General features: G+C 42.1%; 1 pseudogene; it reads left to right on the top strand.

The window, feature by feature from the left end:
- Nucleotides 1-10,266: 10,266 nt before the first annotated feature.
- LOC131519284 (small ribosomal subunit protein uS3-like) lies at nt 10,267-13,028 on the top strand (annotated as a pseudogene).
- The last annotated feature ends 1,512 nt before the right edge of the window (nt 13,029-14,540 follow it).

The following is a 14,540-nucleotide window of genomic DNA, read 5'->3' as shown; positions in this document are numbered from 1 at the left end:
CCCCACGTCGGGCTCTGTGCTGACAGCTCGGAGCCCGGAGCCTGTTTCAGATTCTGTGTCTCCCTCTCTCTCTGACCCTCCCCTGTTCATGCTCTGTCTCTCTCTGTCTCAAAAATAAATAAACATTAAAAAAAAATTTAAAAAGGGGAAAGGAAAGAAAGAGAGACGGAGGAAAAAGAGGAGAAAGGAGAGAGAGAATGTGAAAAACTAAACAGTAGACGGGTGAAATCAGAATCCTGCGACTCATCACTTAGCCAAACAACTCTGTGTCTCCTCCTAGGCTGATTTTAAACAAGTGATACTCATTGGATAGGAGGTTTGATCAGGTATAGATAACTGTAGTAAAGGCCCCGATAGACTCACCCTGTCGTCAATAATAACTCCAGAATACTACACTGCAGCCGTTGTAGAAAAAAATCAGACCCACACCCATAGCGCTGATTTACATAACAGTCTTATTTTTACCGGCGACCCAGGTGAGGCCTTATACTATGTGATTGCCACGGGCCAGTGGATATCTTTTTGAAATTTTGCTGGAGGGCCCCGGATGTCATAACTTTTAAAGTCAGGATAAAGGATATTTCAACATATGGCACCCAGAGAGGGTATTATGTGAGTAAACTAGGGTGTTTCTTCCATTAGTAACTTCTATGCTGCTAGATAGATTTCCCCGATGAAGAATTCTCCATTACAGTTTCCCTCCTTCCCTCCCTTCCACAAATTATAGGACACGTGTCATACCCTAGAAGAGCTCACCGTCTAATGAGTGCAAGAAGGAATCTTCGTAGCGGTTTGAAATACAGCATTTCCAGTAACACAAATAGTTCAGGAGACTGGAGCTGTCGGTGGGGGCCAGCCACATTGTACCCCAGTGGCCGTAAAGCAAAGCAGAAGGCCAGATGCCACGAGAGTGGTATGAATGAATTGGGCAAGGGTCCTTGAAGGGGAAGAGATCTCTTCTGATAGGGGTGACAAAGGAAGCAATACAGAAGGTGGCCTTTTCCTGGGTTCAAAGAGGCATGGGATTTGGGTAGGTAAAGAGTGCAGAAAGTAATAATCTAGTCTGGGGCAAAGGGTTTCAAAATGTAGAACCTGGGCCTGCAACCCCAACAACACCTGGGGACGTGTTAGCACACATTCTAGGGTCTACCCTTGACCTGGTGAATCGGAAACAAGTCCTAGCAGTTCGTGTTAAGAGCCGGCTGATTCTGAGGAGTTACTCCAGTTTGAAAACCAGTTATCTAAGTTTGAGATTTTCAAGCTGGGGTCTACGACATTGGGTGGGGAAAGAAATACATCTTTATTTTCATTAATCTCTAACTAAAAGTTAGCATCTTCTTCCATTGCAGATGTGAGCAGTGAACGACCATGGTAATTATCAGGACCAATGCTAGATGCTGTTACCGTTGACTCTTGAACAACACAGGTTTGAATGGTGTGGATCCCCTTATGTGTGAGCTTTTTACAGGACCGTCTTATAAATGTATTCCCTCTTCCTTATGATTTTCTTAGTAACATTTTTTTTTTCCTTTTAGCTTGCTTTGTTGTAAAGATTCAGTATATAATACATCATACAAAATATGTCTTGATTGACTGTTTATGTTATTGGCAAGGTTTCTGGTTAACAGTAAGCTATAGCAATTAAGATTGGGGGAGTCAAAAGTCATATGTGGATTTTTGACTGTGCAGGGGGTTGGGGTCCCTAACCCCCACATTGTTCCACGGTCACCTGTATTTAGAAATGCCTTAATAAATAAGAACACATATAATATCACAGATTACAAAGTGTTTTATAACTATACTTCAGTATAATAGGTTTCCTTTGCGACTCTGAATATATAATTTTATGCATTGAAAACATTCTGAGAAAGTGCCCATTAGCGTCACAGACTGCCAGAGAGATCCCATTGTACACAAATGTTAAGAACCCCTAACCTAGAAGGGTTCTAGACAAAGTGAACTCTGAGCAAAGGCTAAAGGGTAAGAAAATACAGGACAACACAAGTACTTCATTTTGCCTGCAACTTGAGGAAACAATGGAAGAGAAAAAAGAAGAAAGGCTGAACTTGATTATCAGAACTTAACATTTTTTCAGCAGATTCTGGGAAGCTACTTAGGATTTTTTAGAAGAGGAGGGGGGCAAGAATCAGAGCAAGAGAAACCCAATCAAACCAGAATTTCAAAATAATAGCCCAGAGTTCCTGGGTGGCTCAGTTGGTTGAGCGTACGACTTCGACTCAGGTCATGATCTCACAGTTCATGGGTTTGAGCCCTGCATGGGGCTCTGCACTGACAGCTCAGAGCCTGGAGCCTGCTTTGAATTCTCCCTCTCCCTCTGCCCCTTCCCCACTCACACTCTGTCTCTGTCTCTCTCAAAAATGAATAAACTTAATAAAATAAAAGAATAGCCTAGTAAAAGTAAGAAGGATAGACTGGAATACAAAGAAACGGGAGGTGAGAGATGAAATTTCTAATCCAGGATTGACTAATAAAAGCCCAAAGTGACGAGGGTGAAAATGAAAACATAAAGAAGGAGTTGAATAAGACTGACATTGAGTACAGCAGAGAAAGCAATCAAAGGTGACTCTGAAGTTTTAAGTGAGGGTCACTGGAACAGGAATCATACCAAGAAAAGATCAAGGGGTGCCAGGTAGAGCAAGTTGGGACAAGGAAAGTGCTGAGTTGCCTATAGGATGTCTAGGTGAAGACATTGGGTAATTATTTAGAGCATGGTCCTAACCTTCAAGACTTATTATAGCTCGTTTGGATTCCAGCAAGAGCTTTTCCCCAACTGAGATTTTTATGGACACATGGACACACAGGGGTTTCCATGAACCCTTGACATTATGGAAGCAAATTTTGTTTGTGGTCATGGGCATTTTTGTGGGAGAAAGCATGTACTGTCCCTACACACTCAGGGGGTATGTGACCCTCTTTCCCCTCCAGAAATGTGAAGAAGTACTCCTTATTCATCCTTCTAAACACTCCAAGCAAGGTAAATACTCTTGTCTGATGATTTGGGGAAGAGGCATGAGTCTCAGAACAAACAAAAGTCTCAGCAATGAAGCAGCAGCGAGATTACAGTCATTTGCGAATGGCTCTGAGTCAGGAGAAGCTCATCGCACAGTCACCGGATGAGGAAAGAGTTTGGAATTTCTTGGTCAAAATCCAGTGGAGATGACAGTAGAGACTCATCTCTTGAACCAAATCCTTCCTGCATACCTGTCTCTACAAGAGCAGTCATTAAGAACCCAACTTTTAAGACTAAAAATGGTCACTTTTACAAGAACTCCCACACTGCTCATCTTTCCACGTCCAGAGAAGCAAACTGCACTGACTGTGCCAGGATGGGAAGGGAGCCAACTCAGGAGTCGTGTCTTGCTTCGGTACTGCCCTCTACTGGCTAGTTCCAGTTACTCTCCCTCCCGATCTTTGGTCGGCCAGATGGAAGATTCTGCAATTACGCTGCTTCTGATAGAGCCTCTCTAGAGACTTCAGACCCCAAAGAGGTCAAAAAAATTTTAACACAAATCTGTCAGCTCCAAAACAAAAATAAAACAAGATCAAAATGTCAGTAACATTGTTAGCATTTTCTAATAGAGGGCATTTTTTTTTTTTAAGTTTAAACAAGGTTGTTTTATTTGTTTATTTGTTTTGTTTAGTTTCAGGAGTAGAATTTAGTAATTCATTACTTACGCAGAACACCCTGTCCTCATAACAACAAGTGCCCTCCTTAATATCTATCACCCATTTAGGCCATCCCCTGCCCATCTCCCCTCCATCAACCCTCAGTTTGTTCTCTATAGTTAAGAATCTGTTTTATAGTTTGCCTCCCTCTCTCCCCACCCCCATGTTCATCTATTTTTTCTTTTCTTCTTCTTCTTCTTCTTCTTCTTCTTCTTCTTCTTCTTCTTCTTCTTCTTCTTCTTCTTCTTCTTCTTCTTCTTCCTCTTCTTTTTGAGAGAGAGAGAGCATCCCAAGCAAGCTCCACGCTGTCGGCACAGAGCCTGACATGGGGCTTGAACTCACAACCCATGACATCATGACCTGAGCTGAAATCAAGAGTCAGAGCTTAACTGAGTGACCCAGGCGACCCCCTCTGTTTCATTTCTTAAATTCTACATGTGAGTGAAATCATATGGTATTTGTCTCTGACTGACTGATTTTGCTTAGCATAATACACTCTGGTTCCATCCAGGTCATTGCAAATGGCACCAATAAAATGCATTTTTGACCCTCGCTAAATATTTGTTAACTCCAGATAATTAAGACAATGAATACTTTCAATGTGATATATGTAAAGTGATAATAAATAATCAGAAGAGGCCAAGATATTAGGAAATTTAAAAGTTGTAGCCACAGATTGAATAGGGAAGTAAAAGCCTTGAAAATAGCTGCTTTTTCTTTTTTATTAAAACGAATTACCGTTGTTAGGTAGTATGTGGAAAGTGGTTTCCAAGTAAGCTTAATTAGCATATGTTTGCAACTATAGCTCCATAGAGCTGGGAAATAATAGAAGACCTATTACATTTTGCCTTTCTCTCTCTCCGTTATCACCTTCCAATGTAATCCATATATATGGATGATAAATGTGAGTCACCATCATCATCTGATGAGTCAACAAGCCCTGATTGGATGTACAATTCAAGAGGTCTTTATTGATAATGAAAGAACATGTCACTGTTCCTTTCTTATTATACCTTCAGGAACAAAAGGTAGAAGAAAGAAAATATTGCCGATACTAACGTGTAACTTAGACGTCACCTGTCCTTTCTCCTTCCTTTGAAGTCCTTCCCCTTCCTGACCTCTCAAAAAAGTCTGTATAAGGAGTTACTAACAATTTCATAGGGAAGGGAGAGGTTTTCACTGAAGCCTCTCAACTAGTCCCCTGAAAGACCTCCCCTTGGGCATTTCTGGCCTGCTTTGCAGGGGTGCATCTAAGGATCTGTTTCATTCTACTGGGCGGGGCACAGCCTCCTGCCTTCTCTCTCTGTTACACCCAGTGAACCTCTCTTTCCCCTCTCCCATCCACCCCAGTTCTTCCTCCAGGGAAGCCGAAGGAAAACCCTGTAGGTAACCAGACCAGTTCTACTCCACAGACCTTCTCAAAGTCGTCCTACCAAACATTTAGTAACTTCCCCCAAGAAGAACTTTTTTAAATTTTTTTTTTAGCATTTATTTATTATTGAGAGACAGAGAGACACAGAGCATGAGCAGGGGAGGGGTAGGGAGAGGGGGAGACATAGAATCTGAAGTAGGCTCCAGGCTCTAAGCTCACAGAGCCCAATGAGGAGCTCGAACTCACAAACTGAGATTATGACCTGAGCCGAAGTCTGTCGCTTAACCAACTGAGCCACCCAGGCACCCCTCCCCCAAGAAGAGTTTTATCGGCATCTAAGTGGTTGACAATTGTCCCATATTGTTACGATTCTTACTTGTGGGTAGTTGAAGTTTGACAAATGTACACAACTTGTTGAAGCTAGGTATCTCTTTAGCTGCTGCACATTCCATTTCATTGGAGTTAATTCCTTGCCAGAGACAAGAAACTTCTCCTCTTTTCCTCAATATCATCGTCCTTCTGAAAAGTAAGCAAGACTGCAGAGGCTCGGCTTTGATAAAATGAAACAGTATTGCTCCTGGAGATTAGCGCTGGTGTTAAAACTAAAAATAACATGAAAAAATACATAGAGAATAACCTTCTCCAGCTGTGCAAGGTCACCTGTACTTGCTAAGCGGGATGATTACAGACGCGCATCTCAGAAAGTGGCCTTGTTGTTGACAGCAGAGTTTTAAAACTTATGCAAATAAGTCACTGTGTCTGCATTAATGATTTACTGTGGAACTGTATGATTCCACATCAGTCTAGCCATCTACAATTTGGTCGAAAAGTTTAACTAGCACGTCCAGACCTTGTCAATGGGAGCATAAAATGAAGTCACACATATTTATTATTAACTCCTGGGGTGTCTGGGAGGCTCAGTCGGTTAAGCATCCAGCTCTTGATTTGGGCTTAGGTCATGATCTCACGATTTGTGGGTTCAAGCCCCGCAACAGGCTCTGTGCTGACAGTGTGGAGCCTGCTTAGAATTCTCTCTCCTTCTCTCTCTGCCCCTACCCCACTTGTGTTCTCTCTCTCTCAAAATAAATAAATAAACTTAGAAAAAAAAAAAAAAAGAAAAGGAAAGGAAGAAAGGAAGAAATCCCTGCTTAACTGCAGGGATTCCAGAGTCTTGACAAATTCCTCTCCCCACAATTTCTGGGAGTCAGGACCTCACCCCACTTGTCTGCTGCCTCAGCCACAGATCTGTCTCCTCATCAGTCCATGCACAGGATGTGCACAGGCTGTCCATCACTCTGCTGTAAACTACCTCCTACACTTTCTGGATGAAATCTTTGCCCCCAGCTACTGTCTGTTGCCCCCTCCTATTCTGCTTCTAAGCAGAAGCGGAGACCCTTCTTTTAATTCTCTGATAAACCTGCTCAACCCAACTGCAACCTTCAGGAAAGACTTCTCTGAAGAGTTCAAGAAAATGGAAGGGACATCGTAACACCAACACCGACTTCAAGCTGTACTTGGATATGGCTACCAGCAGCCCAGATACACATGCCACTCTCTTGTAATAGTGATCTTCGGACGAGGATTATACTACCTGGGGTGCAGTAGTGACTATTTCTCAAGATATGCACGCTCAGGGATCACTTTTAGGAAATCATTTTTAGGTCCTCAACTTTCGTATGAATTCTTTCCCAGAATGAGGCTCTGAGGAAGCCTTTACTAGGTTAAGGTACTTCTTTCTTCCTTCTTCATAACTGCTATTCTCCCACATAAAAACAAACTCATTCCTCACCCAGAAGTTTATATTCGGAGTCAGTTTTCCATGTGGTTTTCATGCTTCCGCAGGTCTTGAGAGCGAGGCGCTAACTGTCCTTGATTCTGGGTTGTCTTTCAGGGAGGTTTGTGTCCTCAAGAACATCCTTGGAACAGAGTGTCTCCCTTTATTGAGACCAAAGAGCAGACATGATGACCGTTGCAGGCTGAATTATGTCCCCTCCCCACCAAAAGATGTGAACGTTCTAATCCCCAGTACCTTGGGTTGTGACTTTATTTGGAAATATGGTCGTTGCAAATGTAATTAGTTAAGGTCATCCTGGAGTAGGGTGGGCCCCTAGTCCAATATGACTGGTGTCCTCATAAGAAGACAGCCATGTGAAGACAGAGACAGAGGGAGTCGCCATGTGGTGACAAAGCGGAGATGGGAGTTACGCAGTTGTAAACCAAGGAACACCAAAACGGCCAGCAAACCGCTAGGAAAGCAAGAAAAGATTTCCCTGCAGGCTTCAGAATGAAGACAGCCCTACCAACACTTTGGTTTCACACATTTAGACTTCAGAACTGAGATATAATACATTTCTGTCATTTATGCCACCCAATTGGTGGTACTTTGAGATGGCAACCCTAGCAAACGAATATACTGACTATGCAGAATAATAATGTTTCCCTCAAGTAAATGGAAGGCATGCTTACTGACCGTTACATAAGATTTGGTCTCCTAAGATCAGAATTCTTCTCCTGAAATGCAGCCTATTGCATGAGCAGGCATCCATCTGGGCCCATCCCCATTGACCCTGAGGAAACTGGGGCCCAGGGAACCCGTGCAAAAATGGTCATATTCTGGCTATTGCTACTGCTGTGAGTCATGGTCTCTTGTCTTCTGCCAGCACCCATGAAACTGTGGCAGGCTAACTTATAAAATCTCAAACCCTGCACAGTTCTCAACATGGGATATTACGGCAGAGTGTAAAAATCGCTGCCCACCAAACAAAGGAACATTTAGACGATCGGTTTCCTTAACCAGGTCATCACAAACACACACTCATCTAATTGAAAGAGATAGTTGAACTAAAATGTTCAAACAAAGTCTCTAGTACATATGTCATTTGGTCATCAAACTCTGAGAGCCCTGTGGTAACAGAAAGAACATTTACATATGTAATCTGCTGAGACAGTGTTTAACAGGGTGATCAATAATACTTTTAAGAAAATAAAATTCATATTAGGATAAAATTCTATGGGAGAAGTAGAATGGAGTTGAAGGAGCAAAAAGAGTGATATAATATTACAAAGCTTGTTAAGATATTTTCAAATAGGGAAAATGGTAGCTATCAAGCCTCTGTTGTAGCAAGATTTCACTGGATACATTTAAAAGAACAATTAACATTTTCATTTGAAATGTCAACAGCTACGATACATAATAAAATGAATCTTTTGAGACTATTTACATGTAATGATTATTTCAGATTTAAAAAAAAATTCATTAAGGTGTCCTGGTTTTTCAAAATTGATAGAAAAGTACACAAGTAAAACAAGTTTAAAGACTATTCACTGCCTCCCTGCTTAAGCGCTCTCAACTCCTGGCCTGCAGGGGGCGTTGCAGCCAGCTCACCTCACCACTGGCACAAGCCCAGCAGGCCCCGTGTTTGTCAAGGCTGGCTGCTGTATCCCCATCCTTAGCATAGTTGATGTTTAATGGTTGTTAAATGAATGAAAGTTGAATACTAGAAAGGAGTCATTCATGTCCTCTGATTCTTCTTTAGGGATTCCTCTAACACTGGCCTAGCCTGGAGTGGCTGAGGCCAGGATGGCTCTGGGTCAAGAGGTGTCCGCACTGCCATATCCTGTCACACCAAAAATGAAAAAATGCCAAACAGCCTACTAGATACATATGGCACTCCTTGGCTGTAGTTGGCTAAATGTCTCGTGTGCTCATGAAATGGCTGGGCTTAACCACGGTCACCCACTAGTATCAATACTGAATATTTCCCCTCCTTCCTCAGTGCCTAAAAAAGACTAACTAGTTGTAAAAACAATCGAAATGAGGGGCACCTGGGTGGCTCAGTCGGTTAAGCATCTAACTCAATTTTGGTTCAGGTCATGACCTCACGGTTTGTGAGATTGAGCCCCATGTTGGGCTCTGAGCTGACAGTGTGGAACCTTCTTGGGATTTTCTCTCTGCCCCCCCTCTCTCTCTGCCCCTCTCTCTGCCTTTCTGTGCTCTCTCTCGCTCGCTCTCTCTCAAAATAAATGGATACACTTAAAAAAAATTGAGGGGTGCCTGTGTGGCCCAGTCAGTTGAGCTTCCGACTCTTGGTTTTGGTTCAGGTCATGATCTCACGGTTTGTGGGTTTGAGCCCTGCATCGGGATCAATGCTGTCAGTGTGGAGCCTGCTTGGGATTCTCTCTCTCTCCCTCTCTCTCTGGCCCTCCCCCACTTGTATGTTCTCTCTCTCTCAAATAAACTTTAAAAATGAAAAAAAAAATAAATTTAATAAATTTTTAAAAACCTGAAGTTAATACTTTCAAATGCTTTCAAAACTGGGTCAGAGACCACAGGGGTATGCCCTGGCTTCCTGAGGCATGGGAAAAAGTGACTAAGTGGAATTAGTGAGAAAGATATTAGTATATGTGCTGCCGAAGCGAGCACTGTGAGAAAGATATTAGAAACTAAGGGAGAAACTAAGGGAGGAAGGGAAAAAGCAGAGGCAAATCATCAACGGTAATTAAGAGATAAGAAAATTAACCATGAGGAAGAAATAAAGGAAGATCATAACATTTACACAAGTGTCTTGTGATAAGGGGAAAGATGGCTGCCTTGTTTCAAATTAGGCAAAAGGCAGAAATCCTCATAAATTCTTATACATTTCTTTTAAAACTCCCCAGTGTCTGTAGAAGATCCTAAACAACAAACTCATTATTTTTTTTAAGATTTTATTTTTTTAAGTAATCTCTACACCCAGCGTGGGGCCCGAACTCACAACCCCAAGATCAAGAGTCTCATGTTCCACCGACTCAGCCGGCCAGGCGCCCCTAACTCATTATTTGAACAAGTGGCAAGAGGGGCGCCTGGCCGGCTGAGTCGGTGGAACATGAGACTCTTGATCTTGGGGTTGTGAGTTCGGGCCCCACGCTGGGTGTAGAGATTACTTAAAAATAAAATCTTGCCTTGGGGCGCCTGGGTGGCGCAGTCGGTTAAGCGTCCGACTTCAGCCAGGTCACGATCTCGCGGTCGGTGAGTTCGAGCCCCGCGTCGGGCTCTGGGCCGATGGCTCGGAGCCTGGAGCCTGCTTCCGATTCTGTGTCTCCCTCTCTCTCTGCCCCTCCCCCGTTCATGCTCTGTCTCTCTCTGTCCCAAAAATAAATAAAAAACGTTGAAAAAAAAAATTTAAAAAAATAAATAAATAAAATCTTGCCTTGCCTTTCAGAGGTACACAGCAGCAAGATGGCAGAGCAAATTTCCGAGAAGAGGAAGTTCATCGCTGATGGCGTCTTCGAAGCTGAACTGAACGAGTTTCTCTCTCAGGAGCTGGCTAAAGGCGGCTCCTCCAGGGTTGAGGTCCAAGTTACACCAACCAGGACAGAAGTCAGTATCTTGGCTATCAGGGCATGGAATGATCTGGGTGAGACAGGCTGGCAGATCCAAGAGTTGATCCCTGTAGTTCAGCAGAGGTTTGGTTTCCCCGAGGGCAGCATAGAGCTTTATGCTGAAAAGGTGGCCACAGGAGGTCTGTGTGCTATTGCCCAGGCAGTCTCTACGTTATAAACTCCTAGGAGGCCTCACCGTGTGGAGGGCCTGCGATAGTGTCTTGTGGTTCATCATGGAGAGTGGGGCCAAAGGCTGTGAGCTTGTGGTGTCTGGGAAACTCCAAGGACAGAGGGCTAAATCCATGAAGTTTGTGGATGGCCTGATGACTCACAGTGAGGACCCTGTTAACTAGTACATGGACACTGCTGTGTGCCATATGCTGCTCAGACAGGGCGTGCTGGGCGTCAAAGTGAAGAGCATGCTTCCGTCAGACCCAAGTGGTAAGTCTGACCAAGTGGTAAGAATCCCCTGCCAGATCATGTGAGCATTGTGGAACCCAAATATGAAATACTCCCCAGCAACCCCATCTCGGGACAGAAGGGTGGGAAGTCAGAGCTCCCTGCCATGCTGCAGCCAGTACCCACAATGTTAACAGGGTCTCCGTGGCAGCTGCATCTGGAGTTTGGTTTTTGCTCTGTAAAGACCTTTAATAAAATCTTTGAAAAAGAAAACCATGATAAAATAAAATCTTAAAAAAATTAAGATAAAAACTGGCAAAAGAATCAAGCCCTTCTATAGGAACTGTTCTTTAATATAACCAAATAGATGTAAAGTTTATTCTCATAGAAGTATTCCACCTAACAAATGAAAAAGGAATGACATAATTAGAATATCACTGTTTTGTAACCTCTAGTGATATAATTGATCCAGGTAATGCCACATATTAGCTACCTCCAAATAAAATACACAATAGTCACTACAAAAAAAGAAAGAAAGAAGAGAGAAAGAGAAAGGGAAAAAAAAAAAAAAAGAAAAATCTGATCAAACCTCTTGATCTAACTTCCAACATAAAGAAAAAAAGATAGAAAAGCATGATCACTGATAGCTTAAAGATACCATCAGCAAAGTCCTGACTGTAAAAACTTCATAGGTATGAAATAAACTAAACACTTCAGTCAAGAGGTGGAGATTGTCAGATTGCAGAGCAGAGTTGGCTATTGCTCTTTGTAATCAGTATTCTCTTTTTATTTCTTGCTGTAGACACTTTAAAAATAAAGATACAAATAGTGAGAGGATAGGAAAAGACATACCATATGAACAGTCAGCAGAAACAAACTGGAAGGGTCATAAAAATATCAGGCAAAATGTACTTCAAAGCAAGGAGTAGTGATGGAGATAAAGTAGGAAACTTCACAATGATAAATGGTCAATATGTGAGAAAGAAGAATTGTAAATGTATATGGGCCTAATAAGGGCTTCAATATACAAAAGGCAAAATGCTGCAGAAATAAAGGAAGACCTCTACAATCACAGTTAGATTTTAACACACCTCTCTTGGTAATTAAAAGAGCACCTAGATCCCCTCCTCCCCCGAAAATATCAGTAAGAATATAGAACTGAATGATGCTATCAACCAAGCATAAGAATTTGGAAACAAAGAACCACCCTATCCCTTAAATAAGGAGAGAGGGGAGGGTGAGTTGGTTAGGCATTTATCTGCCTCCTCTTCTAAGCGAGTTCTTTAAGTACTGTTCAGACATAATGACTAAGCACACTTATGCCACAGATCTGAAGAGAAAGACGAGAACAGGAGAGGTACTGAGTTTTAGGAAAGAATGGTCCGTCTTTTATTTATACAGCTTTCAAACCCAAGTAAGCTCCAAAGCCTTTTTTACATGCATGATGTCATTCCATTCTTATATATCCTTTGAAAAAGGCAGCCCATATGTTCTTATCCCCATTTTACAGATAAGGAAGTAAGCCCAGAGGCTGACAAGCAAAAAAAAGAAAGAAAAAACAAAAGCCAAGGTTGCTGCTCGATCAAAAGGTGGATGCATTTTACAGATCATGTGAGTGACTCTACGGGAGTGTGGTGAGTTACCAACCGTTTTCTTTCTTGTAAGTAAATTTTCTACAATGTGTTCAAATATACAAAGCAATATCGGGGGTATTGAATCCTTAGTTAAGAAGCCGTGCAGTAGTCCCCCCTTACCTGCAAGAAGTACGCTGAAGACACCCAACAGACACCTGAAACTGTATACAGTACCAAGCTCTGTATATACTATGGTTTTCTCTATACATACAAACTTATGATACTTATGATAAAGTTTAATTTGTAAGTTGGCGCAGTAAGAAATTAACACCAGTAATAAAATAGAGCAGTTATAACATTGTACTGTAATGCAAGTTATGTGAATGTGGGCTCTCTCTCTAAAAATCTGATTGCGCTGTCCTCACCCTTCTGTGATGATGGGAGATGATACGATACTGACGCCATGAGATAAAGTGAGGTGAATGACACAGGCTTTGTGAGGTAGCAGTAGGCTGCTACTGACTTCCTGATGATTCGTCAGGAGGAGGAATTGGCTTTCAGCTTCCAGACCTCGGGTGACCATGGATAAATGAGACCGAGGTAAGCAAAGCTGTTTATAAGGGGCAATGGCTACATTTTCACACACTCCCTAAAACCCTGAAATGATATAGTCAGATACCAGGTTGGACCCAAGAGGACAAAGCTGTGAATGTTCACCCTGTGTCCAAACAACATCGGAAAATGAACACTCCTTGATGAGCTTGTTGGCAAACTCAGTAAGTGTCGACCACACTCCTGGTTATGCATAAAAACTGATCAAGTTGTGGTTTAGAAACAATTTCTTCTCATTTTTTTTTTAATGTTTATTTATTTTTGAGCGGGGAGGAGGGGGTGCAGAGAGAGAGAGAGGGAGACACAGAATCTGAAGCAGGCTCCAGGCTCTGAGCTGTCAGCACAGAGCTTGACATGGGGCTGGATCTCACAAACTGTGAGATCACCACCTGAGCCAAAGTCAGACTCTCAACCAACTGAGCCACCCAGGCACCCCAGAAACAATTTCCAGGTAAACAGTCCTCAGAGAATATGCGGATTTACTCTTCCCATTACCAAAACACAGACTTTACAGATCATCTCATTACTGATTTTAGAGGACAAGTCTCACAGTAGAATCACTTTGTTTCTTGGCTTGAACCAAAATATGTTTAAAAATAAATATACATTTCAAATACATAGGAAATATACATTTCCCAGGCAAGGACTGGTTATTTAAATATCATATTGTCGGTTTTATTTACACTCTTCTCCAAGTTCCACTGAAGCATATTTCTTTAGGTACATGGGGGATCATTTCATTAAGGCTAATGGTGATTGTTTTCTAGAAAAAAAAAAAAATACGTGAACACCAAGGAATATTTTTCACTTTCCCGGAAAAATACAAAAAGGAAGAAAAATGATTTGAATTTTTAGTTCTAATTGTTTCCAGTTTTTTATAAAAGTTCAGTGTTGTTTGGATTTTTATATGACCAGAGTGAATGAAGTGCAGGAGTCAATCGCTGCTTTCTATTTAAAGCAAACTGGCTTTTTATAAATCATAGGACTTTTATTTTGAAAAAAGAAAAAGAAAAGAAAGAAAAAAGAGAAGAAAAAAGAAAGAAAAGAGAAGGAAAGGAAAGGAAAAGGAAAGGAAAAGGAAAAGGAAAAGGAAAAGGAAAAGGAAAAGGAAATGGGCCAGTAGGTCCTTCCACCAGGTAGTCCCAACCAAGGTGGGCTGGCCTCCTGGCACAGACTGGGAGCGGCTCAGCCCATGTTGCCAGCTTGCCTGCTGTGGCGGCCCAGTAAAACCGTGGCTCCATGCCATCGTGAGAAACAGGACTGATCCGATTATGTCACACACAAGTTTTGAAGGAACTATCAGATAGTAACAACTCAATTACTCTTTGTGGCTTATTTTTATTTGTAATCAATAACCTAGAAGTGAAGTCCTCCAGGGCCCATTATACCTTTAGGGGTCCATCTACTACCCCAGGAACACCTGCGGAAGGAAAGTGTGAAGGCGGCATGTGTTAAGAGACATCACTGCTTCTAAAAATAATTTGGAGGAGACAGGCATGAAACTCAAGTTCTGATGTGCTTAAGTACTCATCTGA

The sequence above is a fragment of the Neofelis nebulosa genome, chromosome 8, assembly GCF_028018385.1.
Source record: "Neofelis nebulosa isolate mNeoNeb1 chromosome 8, mNeoNeb1.pri, whole genome shotgun sequence".
Classification (NCBI taxonomy): Eukaryota; Metazoa; Chordata; class Mammalia; order Carnivora; family Felidae; genus Neofelis; species Neofelis nebulosa.
This window is presented reverse-complemented; position numbering and strand designations above follow the sequence as displayed.